Here is a 23,916-nt window from a genome sequence, read left to right on the forward strand (position 1 = left end):
TTTTTTTTTTACTCGCTCTCCTATTTTGGATACTGCAATAGTAATATAGAAGAACATAGTATAGTTTTGTGAAATCTTACCATAACTGTAGATGTCTTTCTCTTCACTGTTGCATTATTTGCTCCCTCCCTCCAACCCCCTTTTGTTTGTTCTGGATGTCCTTCAAGAATGCAACTGCAGTCATAACATATGGGTTGTCCTGCCTCAGGCAGCCCTCGGTCGGCCGGATTCCAAAGTCTGGGTCCGGCGTCGCCTCCTGTCTGACGTCAGAACGGCTGGAGTATAAAGGCATCGGCCGACGCCATCTTCTTCAGTCTTTCTTGCCGCGCGGTGCCCGAAGCAGAAGCAGAGTTCACAAGTGCCGGTCGGTCAGCTCCTGTGTTTTCAGTACCGAAGTCATCTAAAAGCTAAGTGCCCCGTTGGGGAACATTTTTTCTTGCCTCAGCCGATGTCAGAACAAATTGAGAAAGTTAATAATTGTCTTGTGGTAAACAAATACCTCATAAGGACTTCCATTCTTACTGCCTTCCTTGCCTGGGCCCAGACCACGATGTCTCGGCCTGTGCTGCCTGTGCTTGCTTTAATAAGCGCACCCTCAGGCGCCGGGCAGAATTTCCCGAAGACGTTTTCGGTGAATCTTTCGCGTATATCATGCTGTCGGATCAACCGACAACTCCATCTACCAAAAAACGAAAGGACCGGGACCGACATCCTCGGCCCACGTCCTCCACCGATGCAACTTCTAAACCCTCCGTTAGTGCTTCGGTCCCTTCGGAAGCGGTAATTCAACCGCTCCAGGCCGACGACACAGCGTTAACACGTCCTTCAGTCTCTCAGATCTCTCCGGTGCCGGTTGTTGATTTTCCTCCGGAAACTGAAGTTTTGGATCTACCCGATACCATTCCTGTAGACAAGGTTACTCCTGCACGTGGGGCTGCAAGGCCTCCTGTATCCATGTCCATCAAAGCCTTTGCACGTGCTAAGGCCGCCAGCCAGGCCAATGCCCATCCTAAACCTGCTGCTCAGGCCCTTTCTTCTGATAAACAGATCATGTCTCTTGCTGCAGATCTTATTTCTCTTATCAGGGGGTCTCAGCCTCACCCAGACAGAGGTTCTCAACCACCTGTGGAGAAAAGGCCCAGAACTGAGCAGGCTGACAACCTGTCTTCAGATGAAGCCTCTGGGGATTCTGAGCATTCAGATACCAAAGAAGAATCCTTCCAGGCCTGTGAGGACTCTGATGCTGAGGAATCTATTCTCTCTGCCTCCCCTCCAGAGGATTTCTCGTTTGAAGTCCTGCACTCCATGAGGGAACATTTTAAATGGTAGGGTCAGGAATTCTCTGATTCCAGGAAAAGGCTACGTACCTTTCTCAAGCTTCCCCAGCACAGACCTTTAGCTATTCCTCCAGTTATGGATGTTTTGGATGATGTTTTCTCCGACTCCAGTGCTAACCCTGATTCTCTCCCCCCTGCTCCTGTCAAGCCAGACAGATATTATAGGGTCCCTGACACTCACAAACATCTCTTTAAGGCCCACTCTGTGGATCTAAAAACTATTTCACAGGGCCCCAAGGGAGTGACTACTTCCACTGCCAAAAATCCACTACCAGCGGATAGAGAAGCTAGGTCCCTGGAGAGATGGGGTAAAAAAGTTTATACCTCTTCCACCCTAGCCATGAGGTCACTTAACTGCCTTTTTCATATGTTTCAGTACCAGGATTTCTTACTGGATGATTTACAGAAAAAGCTAGCCTCTCCTGAGCCTATTGATAGAAAGGCATTGCAGGATCACATACATAACACTCAGCAGATTAACAATCATTTTCTTCAGTGTGGTTATGATGCATTGGAGGCTTCATGTAGGGCAGCTATGACTGGGGCTGTGATACGTAGACATGCTTGGTTAAAAGATCAGCCATTGCCAGACCATGTTAAAGTAAAGTTACTTGATGCACCTCTGGAAAAACAGAAGATATTTGGTGCTAATGCACAGGATGTGTTGAAATCCATTGAGGAAAAAGCTAAGTCAGTACAGACAGTCAAGGATTTCCTCCAGGTTCAGCCACCCAGATTCAGCAGAAACTGGCCTTCAAAGAATTGGTCCTTCCCAGACTCTGACAAGTTTCAAAGGGGAAAAACAGGCGTGCCCGAGGGAGAGGGCAATACCGAGGATCCTACAGGGGCCGCCAATGGCAACCTCCAAATCAAAGAAGTGGCGCAGGCAGCCCAGCTGCACCACAAGGACAATCACAATGACTTGACTTTCATACTGCCAACAAAGGCTCAAAGAGAAGCACCTTTGGGTGGAAAATTATCCTTATTCTCAAAAAACTGGCATATCTTAACCAAGGACAACTGGATTCTGGATTTGATAGACAAGGGTTACAGATTCCACTTCCATACTTTACCAATAAGACAAGGCATGCCAAACCTGCCACATCATCAAAGGGCAGAGGCACTCACTCAAGTTTCAAAGCTGTTAAGTATAAAAGCAATAGAAAGGGTTCCTCCTCAGGAACAGGGCCAGGGATTTTATTCAAGACTGTTCCTTGTTCCAAGAAAAGAAAACAAATGGAGGCCTATACTGGACTTGTCTACTCTAAATACTTTTCTCATTGTGCCAAAGTTCAAAATGCTGACGTTGCAGCAACTCCTTCCCATGCTGGGCAAGGGGTCTTGGCTGGTCACTCTGGACCTCAAGGAGGCATACCTGCATGTCCCAATCAGACAAAGCTGCAGAAGACACCTCAGATTTCTTGCAGGGACAAAGCATTATCAATTCTCAGTATTGCCGTTTGGCTTATCTACTGCGCCCAGAGTGTTCACGAAATGCCTGGCATCAGTAGTGGCACACTGCAGACTCCAGGGGATTCAAATATATATACCCCTACCTGGACGACTGCCTCATACAAGCAGACAACAAACAAACCTTAATAGCAAACTTGGACTATGTCATTCAACTACTGCAGGCCTTGGGATACACAGTCAACATTCAGAAATCAAGACTATTGCCATCCCAACAGATTATTTTCCTAGGAGCCAAACTGGACACAGAAACACAAATGGCCTACCTCACAGAGGAAAAACAACAGCAGTTACCAGAGTACTTCAAAGGCCTAGCAAAGCTCTCCCAGCTGACTGCAAGGAAAATCCTGCAGGCCCTGGGGTTCATGGCATCTTGCATTCTTCTGATACCTTTGGCAAGACTTCATATGAGAAAGCTGCAATGGTATTTAAAAGCTTATGGTCCCAACACAGCCAAAGCCTAGAGGACATAATCCCACTCATTCCATGTCTGCAAAAAGAATTTTTGTGGTGGGCTCAAGCAAGTCAGTTAAACAAAGGCATGTCTTTCAGCAGACCTCAAGCAGGTCAAATGATTACAACAGACGCCTCAGATCATGGATGGGGGGGCACACATGGAGGGCAGATGCATTCAAGGTCTATGGACACCAAGGGAAAGACATCTGCACATAAACCAGAAAGAGATGTTGGCAGTGATACATGCAATCGAGACTTTCGAAAAATCACTACAACAAGGACATTTGCTAATAAGGACAGACAACACCACTGTCATGTGGTATATAAACAAGCAGGGAGGCACTCATTCTTATCCCCTCTGCAGACTAACAATGATTCTCTGGGAAAAATCCCTGAGTCTGAAGATACATTTGCAATCCCAGTTTGTGCCGGGCAAGGACAATGTACTGGCGGACAAGTTGAGCAGACATTTCTTGGATCCACACGAATGGATGCTGCATCCTCACATTTTCTCACAAATAACAAAGACATGGGGAAGACCGGACGTAGATCTCTTTGCTTCTCACATGAATCATCACCTGGAAAAGTTCTGCACAAGGACCCACCATCCTCTAGCCTGGAAAACAGATGCTCTCTCCTTCAGCTGGAATTCCCTAAAAAATTATGCATTCCCTCCTCTACCTATGCTGACCAAGGTAATACTGAAGATCAAAGCAGAACAGCCAACAGGCATTTTAATAGCTCCAGACTGGCCAAGGCAACACTGGTACCCATTGCTGTTGAGCATAACTCGGACCAAACCGTGGCCTCTGCCCATATGGCCCCTGCTTATAACACAACACAATTACAGGACTGTCCATCAAAACCTGAAAACATTGCATCTGACAGCCTGGAGGTTACCATGACTCCTTCCGCTATCTCTCTCTTTTTCCAAAAAAGTTCAAGAGATCTTACTGGAAGCACGCAGACCTTCCACCAGAAAAACCTATTCAGCCAAGTGGAAGAGATTCAGCATCTGGAATGCCAACAGGGGTCAGGATACAACATTACTGAGTATACCTCAGATATTGGAATACTTGGCAGAAATGTTTCATACTGGACTCTCATATTCTTCTATAAAGATTCACGCCTCAGCAATCTCAGCAAAATACAATTGTGATCCACCACTGTTTTCACATCCTTTGCTAAGACAGTTCCTAAGAGGGATAAAGAATATCAAACCTCCCAGAAAACAGCCAGTACCTGCATGGGACCTCAATTTCGTTTTGGAAAAATTAACTCTTCCTCCCTTTGAGCCAGCAGCAACTTCAGAGATGCAATTTCTATCATGGAAAACGGTCTTTCTATTGGCAGTCACATCTGCAAGAAGAGTCTCGGAGATACAGGCACTCATGGCAGTACCTCCTTTCCTCATTTTTCATCAGGACAGAGTTTCTCTAAGAACCAATCCTACATTCATGCCAAAAGTAATTTCCAGGGTGTCTCTAAATCAAGCTATTCACCTGCCTACTTTCTTCCCCAATCCTCAAAACAGGGGGGAAAAACCGCTGCATACTTTGGACATACACAGGCAACTACGCTACTACTTGGACAGAACTAAGGCCACCAGAAAGTCTGACCAACTGTTTGCTTTTCCTTGTACTCCAGCAGCATAGGCTACAATCTCCAAACAAACAATTTCAAAATGGATTGGACACTGCATCAGATTCTGCTATTCTTTCCATGGAAAAGGTGTGCCAGCCAATATTAGGCCACATTCCACCAGAGCTATAGCCACATCCACAGCTTTCCTCAGAGGAGTGGCTACAAAGGACATTCTAGAGGCTGCTACATGGAGCTCCGTGCATACATTTACCAAGCACTACAACCTGCCTTTATACTCCAGATCCCGAGCAGGCTTTGCTTTGGCAGTCCTGCAGGGCATTTTAGCTACACCATCCCTTTCTTAGTTCCATCCACCCCCAGCTTGGCTATGGTATTCAACCCATATGTTATGACTGCAGTTGCATTCTTGAAGGACATAGTACAGTTTTGTACCTACCATAAATGTAGATGTCCGATAGATATGCAACTGCAGTCGGATTTTCCCACCCTCCTACCCCTCTGCAACTTTCTTTATGGGTCCACTACCCCTATTCCTATTAGCTGGGGGTATCTCCTATGGTGTATATGTTTATTACTGTTGTGCATGTCTGGAATTGTTTATCCATCCACCAAATTTAGCCTTCCTAGGAGGGCACCTGGCATCTGGGGTAAGAAACACTAAAGAAGATGGCGTCGGCCGATGCCTTTATACTCCAGCCGTTCTGACGTTGGAGAAGAGGCGACACCGGCCGACGCCGGACCCAGACTTTGGAATCTGGCCGACCGAGGGCTGCCTGAGGCAGGACAACCCATATGTTATGACTGCAGTTGCATATCTATCGGACATCTACATTTATGGTAGGTACAAAACTGTACTTTTTTGTTTTAGAGTCCCTTCTTGCTGAGGGTTTCCCCTTTTTCTTTTGCATTTTTTCATTCTGTATATACATGGACTATTTTCTCTTAGGGAGACTGTTCTCTTCTGGGGTAATTAATTTCTGGGTAGTTGTGTCTATACATCCCTTTTTATGCACTGCTTTCTATGCAAGGAGAAGTAAATGTGACGTACGGTGCATACAAGATCATTAGGCTTTTATATACTGGCCAAGCATCGATCTTACCTGGGCAGAAGATCCATTCTGTTTTGGATACTGCAACATTGAAGAGAAGGACATTTACTGTTATGCTAAGATTTTACACAACTGTACTATCCAAAGGTTCTTACATATTTGCTCAGAAAACATTCCCCCATATTCTCTGAAGTATTTTCTTCCCAAAGCATCTCCTGTATTTGTTAATTTGTTAGCAGATTTTCAGTTTTCACTGTGATCTGCCAGCCAAACATGAAACAACAGAATCCCTCTTATGACATCTTTTATAACCTGTCTGATAGTCATAGGGAGGAGATAGGCAAAGGTAAGGGGTCTATCTCATTCCCCAACAAAAACCTTTAGTGGCCACAAACCTTCTATCACTGTATTTTAATACATCATCGATAATCTCTTCTCCCCTCTTAAATGAGAATTAGGACCCCTCTTAGGTTGACCAAAAAAAATCCCTCCCAGCCTGATCTGGTTTACTATTGAAAATGCGAACGGCACTTGGGCGACAGTCGGATAGTCGAACGTATAAGGTCGTAAACAAGGATGTCGAAGACAAAATAATCAATCTAGGAACGGTTTTAGCGGGTCGAGGTGGGTGTTCAGTATTATTCCCTACTACAAACATCCTCCCTACCCCGACCCATGTTAAAACCGTTCCTAGATTGATTATTATGTCTTCGACATCCGTGTTTACGACTTATACGCTCGACTCTCTGTCGCCAAGTGCCGCTCGATTTCAATAGTAAACCGCCTGATCTATTAATGAAGTGGACATAGTTTCCATCATTTAAATATATCCCTTGAAGTAGTGATATACAAATTAGTGTCTTATTTACATAGAAAAAGGGGTGCGGTACTGCCCTATTCATTTACATTTCAAATAAGTGTACTCATAATTGGAAAATAAAATGATGAGTCCCTTTCAATTCATACCTTAAAAAGTTAGTTTGTCAAGCTAACATATCCCTACATGTACCTGGCCCAGACATATAGCTGCATTGAAATGTCCACAATCGTGTTCGTTCATTATTTCTCGGTGTAACCCAGTCGACCCCCCCCCCCTTTTCACTACCAAAATATACAAAAAGTAATCCAAATTTAAATCTTTCATTCTTGAAGCCATTACTTCATCAGCATCATGAAAAGCAAGGCTACTTGTTAACTATAGCTTGTGTTTCCTTCATGACCCTCAAGTACAACCATCTGTAGTAAAATATGACAGTACTCAATTTTCCTTTACTCTATTCATTTGAAACACCCCCTTATCTTTACTCTATCCCATTTATTCAACTGCCTGTAGAAAGTTAACAAGAAAAAATAATTTCCCTTTTTACATTTAGATCATCTTGCCTATTGTTTCAAGCCTACATTACTATTTTTTCTGGCCCTTCAATGCATCTGTTTTGCACTGTTGCTCATGTTGTCATGCCTGACATCTATTTACACCATTTGGCATGCCTCCAGAGACTGGGGGGGGGGGGGGGCAGAGGGTGAGAGGGGCACTTAGTGTTCTAAAAATGTCATTTTTTTATAACTATTTACTACCACAACATAGGTTCACTTGGAGGACTTTTTAAGCTCAGCTAATTCCCTTTTGGTGCTTGATTCTTGAATTAACATTTTTTGATTGGTCTTACCTATCCCATGGCTGATAATTGGATATTAGCCCTAGTGAGAATAACTGTGATCATTCCATAGATAATTTTAGGGGACCTATATAAGGGATGCAGCATTTAGGAATTGCCTCTATCCATTTGTGGCATGAGGGGCAATTGTGGAGTACATTTTCTATTGCCCACCCTTAAATCCAAGTTGCATTTGAATATGGACAGGATGAGCTTTGTTTTATTTTTATGGAGAGTTTGTTCTGGAGCAGTGGTAGCCTCTGTGGTATATATCCATCTCTCCACAACATTCAGGCCCATGAAAAATAGGTGCAAATCAGTACGCTGATTAACGCAAAATTTGCATACATAATTACACAACCCCACCCACTCCAAAGGAATTGTGGGATGCCAACTTTCAAACGCAAACTGAAGAACAGAACCAAAATATAGCACCAGAGTCCGCCTGCAGCCATTCCAATGTCCCATCACCTGGCTATTTCACCCCATTTACCATAAATACTAATGTGTGCAAACTGCTTTACTTCTGCAATGATTATTTGGATTTTATTTTTTTGCATTTTATAGCACAATGCACAAACACTAACAGATATCTGCGAAACAAAGCAATACTGTCTCGCAATGAAAATAGACTTGGCATTAAAACTTCTCTGCCCTTGAAACTCACATTCATTGAAACAGCATTAAAACCCACACCACATCCAAAGAAAATGCATCTGGCCAGTGGTGGGTAAAGATTATCTTTGGGCTGTTTTCAAATCAGAGGCCCCTTGTGCAGAAAACAAGAAACATACATGTGTTCTTTGATACACCTTCCTTGACTTTATCAAATTATACTCCTTGTGTAATACAGCACGCTTGTTAGACGCAAGTTAGAGTGCTTTTTAAATTTATTGTTTGAACATTCTTCAGTAGGCAATGAAGCAAAATGCATGCACCAGTAATAACAAAACTGCCCTATTAAGAACATTTCCATGATAACAGTCTACTTCTACACACAATATATATTTTATATATATATATATATATATATATATATATATATATATATATAAATACAAATACAAATACAGAATCATAGTAGTGTAAGTCATAGGCATGTTGCACAGCTTATTGCACTTATTTTCATTGGGGGGGGGGGGCAAAAGGCCAAACACCAGGGACACATTTTAAACATTGCTTGTATAATTTTGGAAAGTTGCTTGCATAAAATGTGTTACCACTGTACATTTCACTGCTGAGTCTTGAACCCAGAACCCTGTGCACTACAGTCAGAACAACATACCACTAAGCTAAGTCAGTTTCCTGAAAGACAGGAAGACAAACTTAAATGGCTATCATTTAGTGAATTAATTTCTCACTTATCACCATAACTCTCAACCTCTTAGCACAAAAATACAGAACAAAGCCAATAATGGGGGAATACAGCCCCAAAATAGGGGCACATTTCAAATACTGATCTTGTAAACTTAGAAAACTGCTAGCATGAAAGGTTATGTTTTACTGCTCCTGAAAAAACAGAGATTTAGTGAGGAACAAAACAAAATTGTGAGGCATAAATTCACAAGTAATGCTGGCTAGGGACTTTAGGCTCTTTTTACCTGCACCCAAGGTACAGGATGCGAGTCTGTGTACCTCTAGCCACCAGATGTATCCTGTTGGTGGCATTTTCACACACACACACACACACACACACATGCACACGCATGCACACACACTGTCTCTCTCTCTCTCGCACGCACTCTCGCACTCACTCTCGCACGCACTCTCGCACGCACTCTCGCACGCACTCTCGCACTCACTCTCGCACGCACTCACTCACACACACACGCACACACAATCAACTCACTCCACTCACTCCACACACACACACACACACACACACACACACACACTCTCTCTCTCTCTCTCTCTCACTCGCGCACACTCACTCACACTCACTCGCGCACACTCACTCACACTCACTTGCGCACACTCACTCACACTCACTCGCACACACTTGCACACACTCACTCACACTCACTCACTCACTCACACTCACTCACTCACTCACTCGCACACACTCACTCGCACACACTCACTCGCACTCACTCACTCGCACTCACTCACTCGCACTCACTCACTCGCACTCACTCACTCGCACTCACTCACTCGCACTCGACTCACTCGCACTCGACTCACTCGCACTCGACTCACTCGCACTCGACTCACTCGCACACACTCACTCGCATACCTGAAGACAGTACCTTAGCTCTGCATAATCCTGGCTGAATGTCTGGCCGTTAGCTCAGAGGCTGCAGTTAAAAGAAATCTGTATCCCCAGCTCTGCAGTGAAGAAATCCACCCCAACTGCAAAACTAGATAAGAAATCCATTCAAACAGGTCTGCCCAAATGGCAGTTACGCAGTAAAAGAAATCAGAGACTGAAAATCCCTAGCTCTGCAGTAAAACTGCAGTTAAACTGTTCAAACAAGCGAGCGGTCCAGGTCTAATGGCCGTTATGCGATTAAAGAGATCCGAGACTGAAAATCCCCAACTCTGCAGCAAAACTGCAATTAAACAGTTCAAACAAGCCCACAGTTATTGCGCACGTGATGACGAGTTGAGATGGTCGCAAGTGCTGCAAAAGTGGGGGGTGCACCCCTCGCTCTATGGTTCAAGCGCCCATGCATGCCTCATAGTTATTAATTTTCTGATTATGCCACAGAATTGCTTTATTTGCCAACAGTGTGATGTAGCATCCCGAACGAAGTCATATACCCCCCTTGCCAACCAAGCATACGTTAAACTACTTTAATCGTTACTCATCCGCACATATAAGTATTTACTACTTCCCCTCAGCCATTCATTAACGTACTTAACAGCTCTTTTTTAATTGGCTTACTTCCTAGCTCAGCAATACCCACAGTTGATGTGAACTCATAGATGATTATATCAGTGTGACGTTATTTCTAGCCTCTCCCTGGGATTTAAACATCATACTTCAGGCCTTGACTCAGCCCCCCTTGAACCTTCAGCTAAATTTGATCTAAAATTTTTGACCTGGAGAACTGTTTTCTTAGTTGCTATTACATCTGCCTGAAGAGTGTCTGAACTTCAAGCATTGTTCTGTAAGCCCCCTTTCTCAAGGATAGGGTTTACAAAGGTGAGTATTTGTTGCATTTGATAGATGTGCATAGACATTTGTTTCAACCTTCCCCCACCCAAAAAACAACTTGACACAGTCTTATAAACTTGACACTGTTTCAGAATGCCACAGTATTCTAATGATCTAGCAAAGCATACCTGGAAGCTCCGCATGAAATCTAAGAATGTCCGAGCAATTGTTTCCTTTTTTGATTCAAAACTAGGCAAACCAGTATCTAAAGTTACTCTGGCCAAATGGTTAACTGATTGCATTACCTTTGTTTATCAAAAAGTTGGCTTATCTTTGCTAAAAACCACCAAGCCCACTTCACCAGGTCTGTGGCAGCTTCACAGCCTTTTTGTCCAGGACTTCCGTGGATAATGTTTATGCAGCTGCAATTTCGGCTAATTCTCATGCCTTTATTGCTTATTACAAACTAGACTGGTCTGTAAAGGAAGAGCAGCCTTTGGCTTGGTAGTGATCGGAAATATCCTTCTTTAGGAATCCTCCCAGGATTTAGGTAGCTGGAGACTGTGCCTCGGCAGTTGAGGAATAAATGAAAATGGATAATATCAGATTAAAAAGTTATGTACTCACCGTAATGTTCCATCTGTGTTGTCCATTTTCATTTTTCCTCAACTTCCCACCCACCTACCCAGTCAGTTTTCTACTCCTGCAGAGGTTGAAGAGTATTGGAGGAACCTCTGCTCCTTGTTTGAGCTGCAGCTTCCATTCTTTTCTTATTTTCCACTGCTGTGTTAGTCATATGAGCAGCAAACTAGGTCTGAGATATGTTAAGTTAATCAGCATTCTGAGTAAAGGGAGGAGCTCGAGAGGTCAAGAATTCTACAATCTGGAAGAAGTGGCCGAGTCAGATCTGAGGGTCAGATACAAACCCAGCAGTTGCGAAAATGAAAATGAACAACACCGATGAAACACTGTGGTGAGCAAATAACTTTGTATTTGTTTTTCAAATGCTACTTGTAATTTTTTTTTTGTTTTGGAATATGCTAATGTCCTTCATGGATGCATCTGCAGTCATAACAACTGGGTTGTCCTGTCGTCAGGCAGCACTTCGGTCGGCCGGATTCCAAAGTCCGGGTCCGGCTTCGGCTGATGTCGCACTTCACCCGACGTCATCTCTGCTGGTCTTCGGGTATAAAGGCATCAGCCGACGCCATTTTCCTCAGTCTTTCTTGCGTGGCGCCCGAAGCAGAAGCTGTTCGCAAGTGCCGGTCGGTCAGATCCAGAGATTACTACTACCGAATACTACTTCGAAGACTTCTAAAGCTAAGTACCCGTTGGGGACTCTTTCTTGCCTCAGCCGATGTCAGAAAAAGTCAATAACTGTTTAACTTGTGGGAAACAAATACCTCATAAAGATTTCCACTCTTACTGTTTGCCTTGTTTAGGCCCAGACCACGACGTAGCAGCCTGTTCGGCCTGTGCTTCTTTCAACCGACGAACGCTTAGGCGTCGGTCGGAGTTTGCTGAACAGTTTTTCGGCTCTGATTTTGCGTACATTATGCCGTCGGATCCTCCGACTACCCAAATTGTTAAAAACGCAAAGAAAAAGACCGACACTCGCGGTCCGCGGTTTCGGCCGAAACCATGGTTAAGCAAACCGCGAGTGTCTCGGTTTCGGCCGAAACCGAGAAAACTGATCAAAGTACAGCCGAATCAATGACTACTACTGAGGTTCCTGCTACTCTACTTGTATCGGCCTCAGAAATTTTACCTACAACAGTGGTTACTAGTGACTTATCAGACACCATTCCTTTGGATGTCTCTACCCCAGCACGTGGTGCTGCTAGGCCTCCTGCAGCCATGTCTATTAAGGCTTTTGCCAGGGCTAAAGCAGCCAAATCTACTAAATCAGTGCCTGTTAAACCCCCCTCAACCAGGCCCACTTCTAGTTCACAAATGCTTACACTGGCAGAAGATTTAATATCCTTAATTAGGGGATCTCAATCTCACCCTGACAGGGCCTCTCAGCCCCCAGAAAAGAGACCTAGAGCAGAGCCCCCCGAGCCTGTGTCCTCTGATTATTCTGTGGATGACTCAGATATTACAGACCTGCCAGAGGCTCCTTTCTCCAATTATGAAGACTCAGATGCTGAAGAATCCATTCCAGCTGCTTCTCCACCAGAAGAATTCTCCTTTGGGGAAACCTTACATGCCATGCGAGAACAATTCCAATGGCAGGAACAGGATTTCTCAGATTCCAGAAAAAGACTTAGGACTTTTCTCCACCTACCACAACACAGGCCCTTAGCTATACCTCCTGTCCTCCCTGTTGTGGACGATGCATTTAATGATGTCTGCACTGCACCAGATTCCTTACCTCCAGCCCCTGCCAAACCAGACAGATTTTACAGGGTGCCAGACACTCATCATCACCTATACAAGGCCCCACTTGCAGACCCCGAAACTATATCCCAGGGGCCTAAGGCAGTAGCCTCGACCTCAGCAAAAAATCCTATTCCTTCTGAAAGGGAAGCCAGGTCTTTAGACAGATGGGGCAAAAAAGTTTACACCTCTGCTACTCTCTCAGCTAGAGCTTTAAACTGTCAGTTTCACATGATACAATACCAAGAGTTTATGCTTGATCAGTTAACTAAAAAGTTATCCTCTGATGACTCGATAAATAAGAAATATGTATTAGAAATGGTAAATAACATACAACAGGTTAGTAACCATTCCTTAAAATGTGGCTATGATGCACTGGAGGCTTCATTTAGATCAGCCATGACTGGCACAGTGATAAGAAGACATGCATGGCTGAAGGAACAGGTCTTACCGGATCATGTTAAAGCTAAGTTATTAGATGCTCCTATGGATAAGGCCAATTTGTTTGGTACACCTGCCCAGCAGGTAATGAAGAAAATGGAAGAAAAGGCAAAATCTGTACAAACGGTTAAAGATTTCTTGCAGGTTCAGCCCCAAGGTTTAGCAGGAACTGGCCTGCCAAAATTGGTCCTTTCCTGACTCCACAAGATCCCAAAGGGGCAGGAATAGACGTTCCAGAGGCAGAAATCAACCCAGAGGGGGTGCCTACAGAGGACGACAGTGGCAAGGTAATAACAGAGGCAAAGACACAGCCACTACACTACAACTACACAATCACAGTGACTTGATTCTAACTCCGCCTACCAGGGAACAAATAGCAGCACCATTAGGCGGAAAATTAACCTTATTTTCGAAGAACTGGCACTATATCACAAAAGACAAGTGGATTTTGCAAACCATAGACCAAGGTTACCGGTTCCACTTCCACACTTTACCAGTCAAAAGAGGAATGCCAAACCTGCCTCCAAAACAAAAAACAGAAGCTCTACAGCAGATAATGCAATTAACAAAGATGAGAGCTGTGGAAAGAGTACCAATAACAGAACAAGGCAAAGGATTCTACTCCAGACTGTTCCTAGTTCCAAGAAAGGAAAAAAGTTGGAGACCTATTCTCGACCTGTCCACCTTAAACACATACATCATTGTCCCAAAATTCAAAATGCTGACCCTACAGCAGCTTCTTCCCATGCTGGGCAAGGAGTGTTGGCTGGTAACTCTAGATCTCAAGGAGGCATACCTGCACGTCCCCATTCGACCAATTTGCAGAAGATACCTCAGATTTCTTGCAGGATCAGAGCACTATCAATTCTCAGCATTGCCCTTTGGCTTATCTACTGCCCAGAGTATTCACAAAATGCCTGGCATCAGTAATCGCCACTGCAGACTACAGGGAATCCAAATTTATCCATACCTGGACGACTGCCTGCTACAAGGGACAACAAAAGCAAGCTGACAACAGCTTTACAAAGGGTCATTTACTTGCTACAAGCACTGGGATACACAGTCAATTTACAAAAGTCAAGGCTGGTACCATCCCAAACAAGGACATTCTTGGTGAATTGGACACAGTAAAACAGATGGCATTCCTAACTGCAGAAAAACAAAAAGAACTACCTCTTTACTTCTTGGCACTAACAAAACAGAACAAGCTAACAGCAAGAAAAGTTCTGCAGGCCTTGGGCTTCATGGCATCATGCATAATCTTGGTTCCACATGCCAGACTGCATATGAGAAAACTACAGTGGTACCTAAAGAATTTATGGTCCCAACACAGGCACAGCCTAGAAGCAGAAATTCCACTAATCCCATGCCTAAAACAGGAGTTCCTATGGTGGGCTCAAGCATGCCAGTCAAACCCAGGCCTACCCTTTCACAACTATCAAGCAAGCCAAACCATCACAACAGGCGCCTCAGACCTAGGATGGGGGGCTCACATGCTGGACAAATGCATACAAGGATTGTGGACGCAGGACCAGCTTCACCTGCACATCAACCTAAAAGAAATGCTGGCAGTAAAACTGGCAATCCAAAAATTCAGACCATTTCTCAAAGAAGGCCATTTGATGATAAGGACAGACAACACCACAGTCATGTGGTACATCAACAAACAGGGAGGCACTCATTCATATCCCCTATGCAGAATGACTTTGGACCTTTGGAACCTGGCACTCAGCTACAACATCCAGTTACAGGCAATATTTGTACCGGGAAAGGAGAATACTCTAGCAGACATGTTAAGCAGAACCACCTCGGATGCTCACGAATGGATGCTACACCCGGACATCTTCAAGACCATCTCAAAGAAATGGGGAATGCCACAGATAGATCTATTCGCTTCCCCTCTCAATCACCAGCTCAAAAAATTCTGCACAAGGACATTCCATCCACTTGCATGGAAAGTGGATTCGCTCTCCTTCAGCTGGAAGGGTCTGACAGCATATGCATTCCCACCTCTTTCCTTGATACACAAGGTATTACTAAAAATCAAGGAGGAACGTCCACGGATAATGCTGATAGCTCCGAACTGGCCCAAGACAACACTGGTACCCATTGCTGAGGAGCATGTCTCGGGACAAAATGTGGTCAATACCCCTGATGCCTTTGATGTTAACTCAGAACAACTACAGCATCATGCATCCAAACCTAAAAACGTTGCAACTGACTGCATGGAACATCACATAGCAGCAACTAATCCAGATCTTTCCCAAAGGGTTAAAGACATTATCCTTGAAGCCCGCAGACCTTCAACAAGAAGGAACTATGCAGGAAAATGGAAAAGGTTTGTCATTTGGAGTGCTGAAAGAGGAAAAGATGTGTCGAATATAGATATTGCTAACATTCTGGAGTACTTGGCAGAGCTTCTACATACAGGCCTGTCCTATTCCTCCATCAAGATACATGCATCAGCTATTTCAGCAGAATACAGCTTTGATCCACCTGTCTTTTCACATCCTCTACTCAGACAGTTCCTCAGAGGGATCAAGAATGTAAAACCTCCTAGGAAACCACCATTGCCAGCTTGGGATTTGAACTTTGTGCTAGAAAAGTTGACACTCGCACCTTTTGAACCAGCAGCAACAGCAGACCTACAGCATCTATCATGGAAAACTGCTTTCCTACTGGCAATAACCTCAGCAAGGAGGGTTTCTGAACTTCAGGCCCTAATGGCAGTACAACCCTTCTTAATCTTCCACCAAGATAGTGTCCATGAGGACTAATCCTACATTTATGCCTAAGGTGGTATCCAGAGTGTCTTTAAACCAGGCAATCCACCTACCTACCTTCTTCCCCAACCCACAAAACAGAAGGAAAGAATGCTGCATACCTTGGATGTACATAGACAGCTACGCTACTACCTGGACAGAACAAAAAGTAACAGAAAAACTGACCAGCTTTTTGTAGCCTATGCAACAGGAAGGGAAGGAAAAGCAATTTCCAAACAGACAATCTCCAAATGGATAGGAAATTGCATACGATTCTGTTACTCCTTCCATGGAAAACCAATTCCACAGAACATAAGGCCTCATTCTACAAGGGCAACAGCCACTACCACAGCCTTCTTACGAGGAGTGGCAACCAAGGACATTATTGAGGCGGCTACTTGGACCTCCGTGCATACATTTGCCAAGCATTATAATTTACCTCTGTATTCCAGATCCCGAGCAGGGTTTGCCACTGCTGTACTGCAAGGGATCCTAACCACACCATAATCTATTCGTCCTCCTCCCTAGTTGGCTATGGTATTCTACCCAGTTGTTATGACTGCAGATGCATCCATGAAGGACATAGTACAGTTTTGTACCTACCATAAATGTAGATGTCCGAACTGGATAGCATCTGCAGTCAGGATTACCCTCCCTCCTTCCCCTCTGTGGTACTCCTAGGGTATTTACCCTCCTAATAGCTAGCTGGTGGGGGGGAGTCTCTTGTGGTGTATTTGTTTGTATATATGTACATACATGCTTATTTTTTGTGTTTGCCTTCTATCTCTTTGGGAAACATTGGCATTTACCCAAAATTTAGCCTTCCAAGAGGGCAACTGGCATCTGGGGCAAGAAACACTGAGGAAAATGGCGTCGGCTGATGCCTTTATACCCGAAGACCAGCAGAGATGACGTCGGGTGAAGTGCGACATCAGCGAAGCGGACCCGACTTTGGAATCCGGCCGACCGAAGGGCTGCCTGACGACAGGACAACCCAGTTGTTATGACTGCAGATGCTATCCAGTTCGGACATCTACATTTATGGTAGGTACAAAACTGTACTTTTTTGGTGGTCTTTACTTCTGTGTACTAAGGTTATTTCTAGGAAGCCCAATATCTCTATTTTCACAAGGTGTAGTGTGACTTTGTACTGTCTTACATTTCCTTCCCCAGGTTGATTTCTGAATCATCTTTGAATTAGTTTGTCCCTTTTTATTTGTGCCAGGCAAAAAGCTCCCCTCACACACTAAACCTGAAACAGGTGCACAGTTTATGTAAGACTGAATAACTGTTTGATGTCCTTCAAGGATGCATCTGCAGTCATAACATATGGGTTGTCCTGCCTCAGGCAGCCCTTCGGTCGGCCGGATTCCAAAGTCTGTGTCTGGCCTCGGCTGATGTCGCACTTTCCCCGACGTCAGAGTGTCTGGGGTATAAAAGCATCAGCCGACGCCATTTTCCTCGGTCTTTCTTGCTGCGCGGTGCCCGAAGCAGAAGCTGTTCGCAAGTGCCGGTCGGTCAGATCCAGTGATTTCAGCTACCGAAGACTTCGAAAAAAGCTAAGTACCCCGTTGGGGACTCTCTCTTGCCTCAGCCGATGTCAGACAAAGTAAATAATTGTTTAACTTGTGGGAAACAATACCTCATAAGGATTTCCATTCTTACTGCCTTTCTTGCTTAGGCCCAGACCACGACGTATCGGCCTGTTTAGCCTGTGCCTCCTTCAACCGACTAACTCTTAGACGTCGGTCGGAGTTTGCAGAGGAATTTTTTGGAGCTGCTTTTGCTTATAAAATGCCGTCGGAGACTCCGACTTTGCATATGGTCAAAAAACGCAAGGAAAAGGACCGACACTCGCGGCCCGCGGTTTCGGCTTTAACCACGGCTAGGCCTACCGCGAGTGTCTCGGTTTCAGCCGAAACCGAGTCCTCTGCGTTTCCTTCTTCCGAAACCATACTTCCGACCACCGAGAGGCCCCGGCTGAGTCGGCTTCAGAACTACCTACCGAAGCTAGTGTTCAGGAATTGTCCGACACCATACCTTTGGACATTTCTACCCCTGCACGTGGGGCAGCTAGGCCCCCAGCTTCTATGTCCATTAAGGCCTTTTCTAGGGCTAAAGCTGCCAAACTTTCAAAAGCTTTGCCTGCCAAATCTACACCCCAGAGGCCTTCTTCTAGTTCACAGATCCTCAGCCTTGCTGAGGACCTTATCTCCTTAATTAGGGGTTCACAACCTCACCCAGACAGGGCCTCTCAACCTCCTCCAGACAAAAGGCCCACGACTGACCCCTCTGAACCACACTCCCCAGATGATTCCACGGATGGATCTGAGTTGTCAGACCACCAGGAAGGGGCTTACTCGCCTTATGAGGATTCAGATGCAGAGGAATCTATCCCTTCGGCCTCCCCTCCTGAAGAATTTTCCTTCGGGGAGACTTTACACTCCATGAGAGAGCACTTTCAATGGCAAGGTCAGGATTTCTCTGATTCTAGAAAAAGATTAAGGACCTTTTTGCATTTGCCTCAGCATAGGCCCTTAGCTATACCTCCTGTTCTAAATGTAATTGATGATGTGTACACTGATGTCAGTACAGCCCCTGATACTCTTCCTCCGGCCCCTGCCAAACCTGATAGATATTACAGGGTCCCGGATTCTCATGTCCATCTGTATAAAGCCCATTCCGCAGACCCAGAAACTATTTCTCAGGGCCCTAAAGGGGTTGCAGCCGCTACTGCCAAAAAAACCCTTCCCTCTGAAAGAGAGTCTAGAGCTTTAGAGAGATGGGGAAAGAAGGTGTATACATCTGCAACTCTTTCTGTCAGGGCATTAAACTGTCAATTCCATATGATACAGTACCAAGAGTGTTTGTTAGATGAACTGAATAAGAAACTTTCTTCTCCTGAACCCCTAGACCGTAAATCCCTTCAGGATTTGGTACATAACTCACAACAGGTTAGTAATCATTTCTTAAAATGTGGCTATGATGCACTGGAGGCTTCATTTAGATCAGCTATGACTGGGGCAGTTATTTGTAGGCATGCCTGGCTGAAGGAGCAATCTTTGCCAGACCATGTCAAAGCTAAACTCCTCGATGCTCCAATGGAGAAACAAAATTTATTTGGCTCCCCTGCACAGGAGATTCTAAAAAAGGTTGAAGAAAAAGCAAAATCTGTGCAAACAGTTAAAGATTTCCTGCAAGTTCAACCACCGAGATTCAGCAGAAACTGGCCTACAAAGAATTGGTCCTTTCCAGACTCGGACAGAGCCCAGAGAGGCAGGAACAGGCGCCCTAGAGGCAGAGGTCAATCGAAGGGCTCCTACAGAGGCTGTCAGTGGCAGCCTGCCAACCAGAGGAGTAGTGCAACAGCTACAACGACAACCACTACTACAGGACAGACTCAATGACTTGACTCTGATTCCGCCTACCAGGGATCAACTGGAAGCACCCTTGGGTGGAAAGCTGGCTTTATTCTCAAAAAACTGGCATTATATTACAAAGGATACATGGACATTGCAAATAATAGACAAAGGATACAGGTTTCACTTCCACACTTTGCCAAAAAGAAGCAGAATGCCAAACCTTCCACCAAATCAGAAGGCAGAGGCTTTAAGACAAATCAGCAATTTACTTCAGATGAAAGCTATAGAAAAGGTACCATGTTCAGAACAATGCCAAGGATTTTACTCCAGACTATACATACCAAGAAAAGAAAATCAATGGAGGCCTATTCTCGACCTGCCCGCACTGAACACTTATCTCATTGTGCCAAAATTCAAAATGCTGACCCTACAGCAACTTCTTCCCATGTTGGGCAAGGAGTCTTGGCTGGTGACTCTAGATCTGAAGGAGGCATACCTGCACGTCCCTATCTGACCAAGTTGCAGAAGACACCTCAGATTTCTTGCAGGATCAGAGCATTATCAATTCTCAGCATTGCCCTTTGGCTTATCTACTGCGCCCAGAGTATTCGCGAAATGCCTGGCATTAGTAATTGCACATTGCAGACTACAGGGAATTCAAATTTATCCATACCTGGACGACTGCCTAATACAAGCGGACAACAAGAAAAAATTGTTAAAGGACTTGGCCTATGCCATACACCTGTTACAGACCTTGGGATACACAGTCAACATCCAAAAGTCAAGACTAGTACCATCCCAAAAGATAACCTTTTTGGGTGCAGATCTGGACACAAACACCCAAATGGCCTTTCTCACAGAAGAAAAGCAAAAACACCTTCCAGATTACTTCATGATTCTGACAAGACAAACTCAGCTTACTGCAAGGAAAATCCTGCAGGCCCTGGGTTACATGGCATCCTGCATAATTCTAATCCCACATGCCAGACTGCATATGAGGAAATTACAATGGTACCTAAGGAGTGTATGGTCTCAACAGTCACAGTCTAGAAACCATGATACCAATCATTCCATGCCTTCAAAAGGAATTCCTGTGGTGGGCTCAGGCCTGCCAGTCCAACAGAGGGTTACCTTTCAACAAACCAAAAACAAGGCAGACCATCACCACGGAAGCCTCAGACCAAGGATGGGGAGCACACATGGAGGACAAATGTATCCAAGGCCTATGGCCTCAAGGGCAGCTAAGCATGCACATAAACCAAAAGGAAATGCTGGCAGTGAGGCATGCAATCGAGGCATTCAAACCCTTCCTCCAACAAGGACATCTGTTAATAACGACAGACAACACCACGGTCATGTGGTACATAAACAAACAGGGAGGCACACATTCTTACCCTCTATGCCGGATGGCTATGAATCTGTGGGATCTATGCCTGAATCTCAATATCCAACTACAGGTCCAATTCGTGCCAGGGAGAGAAAATGCACTGGCGGACAGCTTAAGCAGAACTACCATGGATGCACACGAATGGATGCTGCACCCACAGATCTTCAAACTCATAACAAAGACATGGGGAATGTCAGAGATAGATCTGTTCGCCTCCCCACTCAATCATCAACTGAAGACATTCTGCTCAAGGACATACCACCCACAAGCTTGGAGGGTGGACTCTCTCTCCTTCAGCTGGAAAGCCCTAACAGTATATGCCTTCCCACCTCTCCCATTGATGTACAAGGTTCTACTGAAGATCAGGGAGGAACAGCCAAAAGTGATACTAATAACTCCGGACTGGCCAAGACAACACTGGTATCCACTATTGAGAAGCATGTCTCAGGCAAAATCATGGCCTCTCCCCCTTTGGCCTCTTCTTCTAACGCAGAACAATTTCAAGACCCTGCATCCCAACCTGAAAACATTGCAGTTAACTGCCTGGAAAATTCCTTAAATCCCAATCAAACTGTCTTATCTCAGAGGGTGAAGGACATTATCCTGGAGGCTCGCAGGCCCTCCACAAGGAAGACATACTCAGCTAAATGGAAGAGATTTCTCATTTGGAGCACATCAAAGGACACAGATGTCACAGTGGCAAACCTAGCACATATCCTAGAATATTTAGCAGAATTGTTCCACAATGGCCTGTCCTATTCTTCCATTAAGATTCATGCTTCAGCAATTTCAGCAGAATACAATGTGGATCCGCCTATCTTCTCACACCCTCTCCTCAGACAGTTTCTGAGAGGGATCAAAAATGTTAAACCTCCAATAAGACCCCCTATACCTGCCTGGGATCTCAACTTTGTGCTGGAAAAACTGACACTACCTCCTTTTGAACCAGCAGCATCAGCGGATCTACAGTTTCTATCTTGGAAAACTGCATTCCTTCTGGCAATCACTTCAGCAAGAAGAGTTATCTGAGTTACAAGCATTAATGGCAGTGCAGCCTTTTCTTATTTTCCAACAGGACAGTGTGTCACTAAGAACCAATCCGACTTTTATGCCAAAGGTGGTATCTAGGGTATCCTTGAACCAAGCTATTCACTTGCCTACGTTCTTCCCTAATCCACAGAATAAAGGGGAAAAACTTTTGCACACCCTGGATATACACAGGCAACTACGCTACTACTTGGACAGAACAAAAACTACCAGAAAAACTGACCAACTTTTTGTAGCATATGCAACTGGGGTGCAAGGAAGAGCAATTTCCAAACAGACAATTTCAAAATGGATAGGAAATTGCATTCGCTTTTGCTACTCCTTTCATGGAAAGACAGTTCCTGAAAATATCAGGCCTCACTCCACAAGGGCCACGGCCACCACTACAGCCTTCCTACGGGGGGTGGCTACCAAGGACATTTTAGAAGCTGCTACTTGGAGCTCCGTGCATACATTTGCCAAGCTACCTACCATAAATGTAGATGTCCGATAGGTATGCATCTGCAATCAGGATTACCCTCCCTCCTTCCCCTCTGTGGTATTCCTAGGGTGCTTACCCCTCTTCTAGCTAGCTGGGGGAATCTATTATGGTGTATTTGTTTGTTTATTCATGTATATAATTTGCAAATGTTTGGAACTTTTCAGCATTTATCCAAATTTAGCCTTCCTAGAGGGCACCTGGCATCTGGGGCAAGAAAAACTGAGGAAAATGGCGTCGGCTGATGCTTTTATACCCCAGACGCTCTGACGTCGGGGAAAGTGCGACATCAGCCGAGGCCAGACCCAGACTTTGGAATCCGGCCGACCGAAGGACTGCCTGAGGCAGGACAACCCATATGTTATGACTGCAGATGCATACCTATCGGACATCTACATTTATGGTAGGTACAAAACTGTACTTTGTCTTGGCAACAATTAGAGAAAACTGTCATTTTTGCAGTTGTCAGTCGATCCCTTTTCAAGTGAATTGCCAACTGCATTTCCTTTTTGTAATCTTCATTACATGCCTCATACCTGCTGACCTTCAGGCCCCTGGAATAGCCATGTCCAGTCATTTTCCATTGCTAGAACACGAGCTGGTCTTCCTGCAGCTGGTATTCATGCTCCCTTGTTCCTGATGTGTATGAAAATGTGAGAGCTTGCTGTGCGTTCCCTGTGTGTTTGTTCATTCCCCCATAGGTTTAATGAAGGCTTCTTCATAGTTGCAGCTTGGCATAGCCAAGCACACATCTTCAGCTGCCACATACCTTTGTGTCTCTAGTAAGCTGGACAACCTTCCTGTACCCCCGATGGGCAAGACTGTGTCAAGTTACTTACTGTTGCCAGCCATCATCTCCATTGCCTGAATTGCTAGTCTGTCTCAGATCCTATTGGTCCCAGTCAGCGTTTTGTCCTTCTGCCCCATATAGCAGACAGGTAGCTAAACATATCTTTTCCTACAAGGTGGCACACATCCTGTTGTAAAATGCTGCACTTGAGAGCCACACCACTGGAGGTGTGGTGGTGGTTTGCTTCAGAAATGTCTCCATTATGGATGCCTGTGACAAGGGGAACTGGATCCTGTTTACATTTTTGCCAAGCATTATTGTTTAGGCAACAGTTGTAGGAGTTCAGGTCTTTTTCCAGGTGTCTGTATTTCTGGATTCAGCCTTCTTCTCTTTTGGGGTCCTGTGGCTCTTATTGCAGATTGATTCTTTGGGGTTTAGCACAATAATTAACACACCAAGGATGGTCTTTGGTAGTTTTGTCAGAAGTGCTCTTACTGTGTCATGTGATGTACTAGATTACCCTTATTTGTTGGTCTCATTTTTCCTGCCATTGTTCCCGTGTGTCTAGGCAACCCCTCTGAGTAGTTTATAGTGTGTA

General features: G+C 44.8%; 1 protein-coding gene across 1 annotated transcript in view; it reads left to right on the plus strand.

Moving 5' to 3' along the window:
- Positions 1–23,916, plus strand: part of CTDSPL2 (CTD small phosphatase like 2) — a gene marked incomplete in the record, with an annotated part of 2,284,573 nt that overhangs the window by 1,841,718 nt on the left and 418,939 nt on the right.

This window comes from Protopterus annectens, chromosome 7.part0 (assembly GCF_019279795.1).
Source record: "Protopterus annectens isolate FY-2018-M chromosome 7.part0, PAN1.0, whole genome shotgun sequence".
NCBI classification, from domain to species: Eukaryota; Metazoa; Chordata; order Ceratodontiformes; family Protopteridae; genus Protopterus; species Protopterus annectens.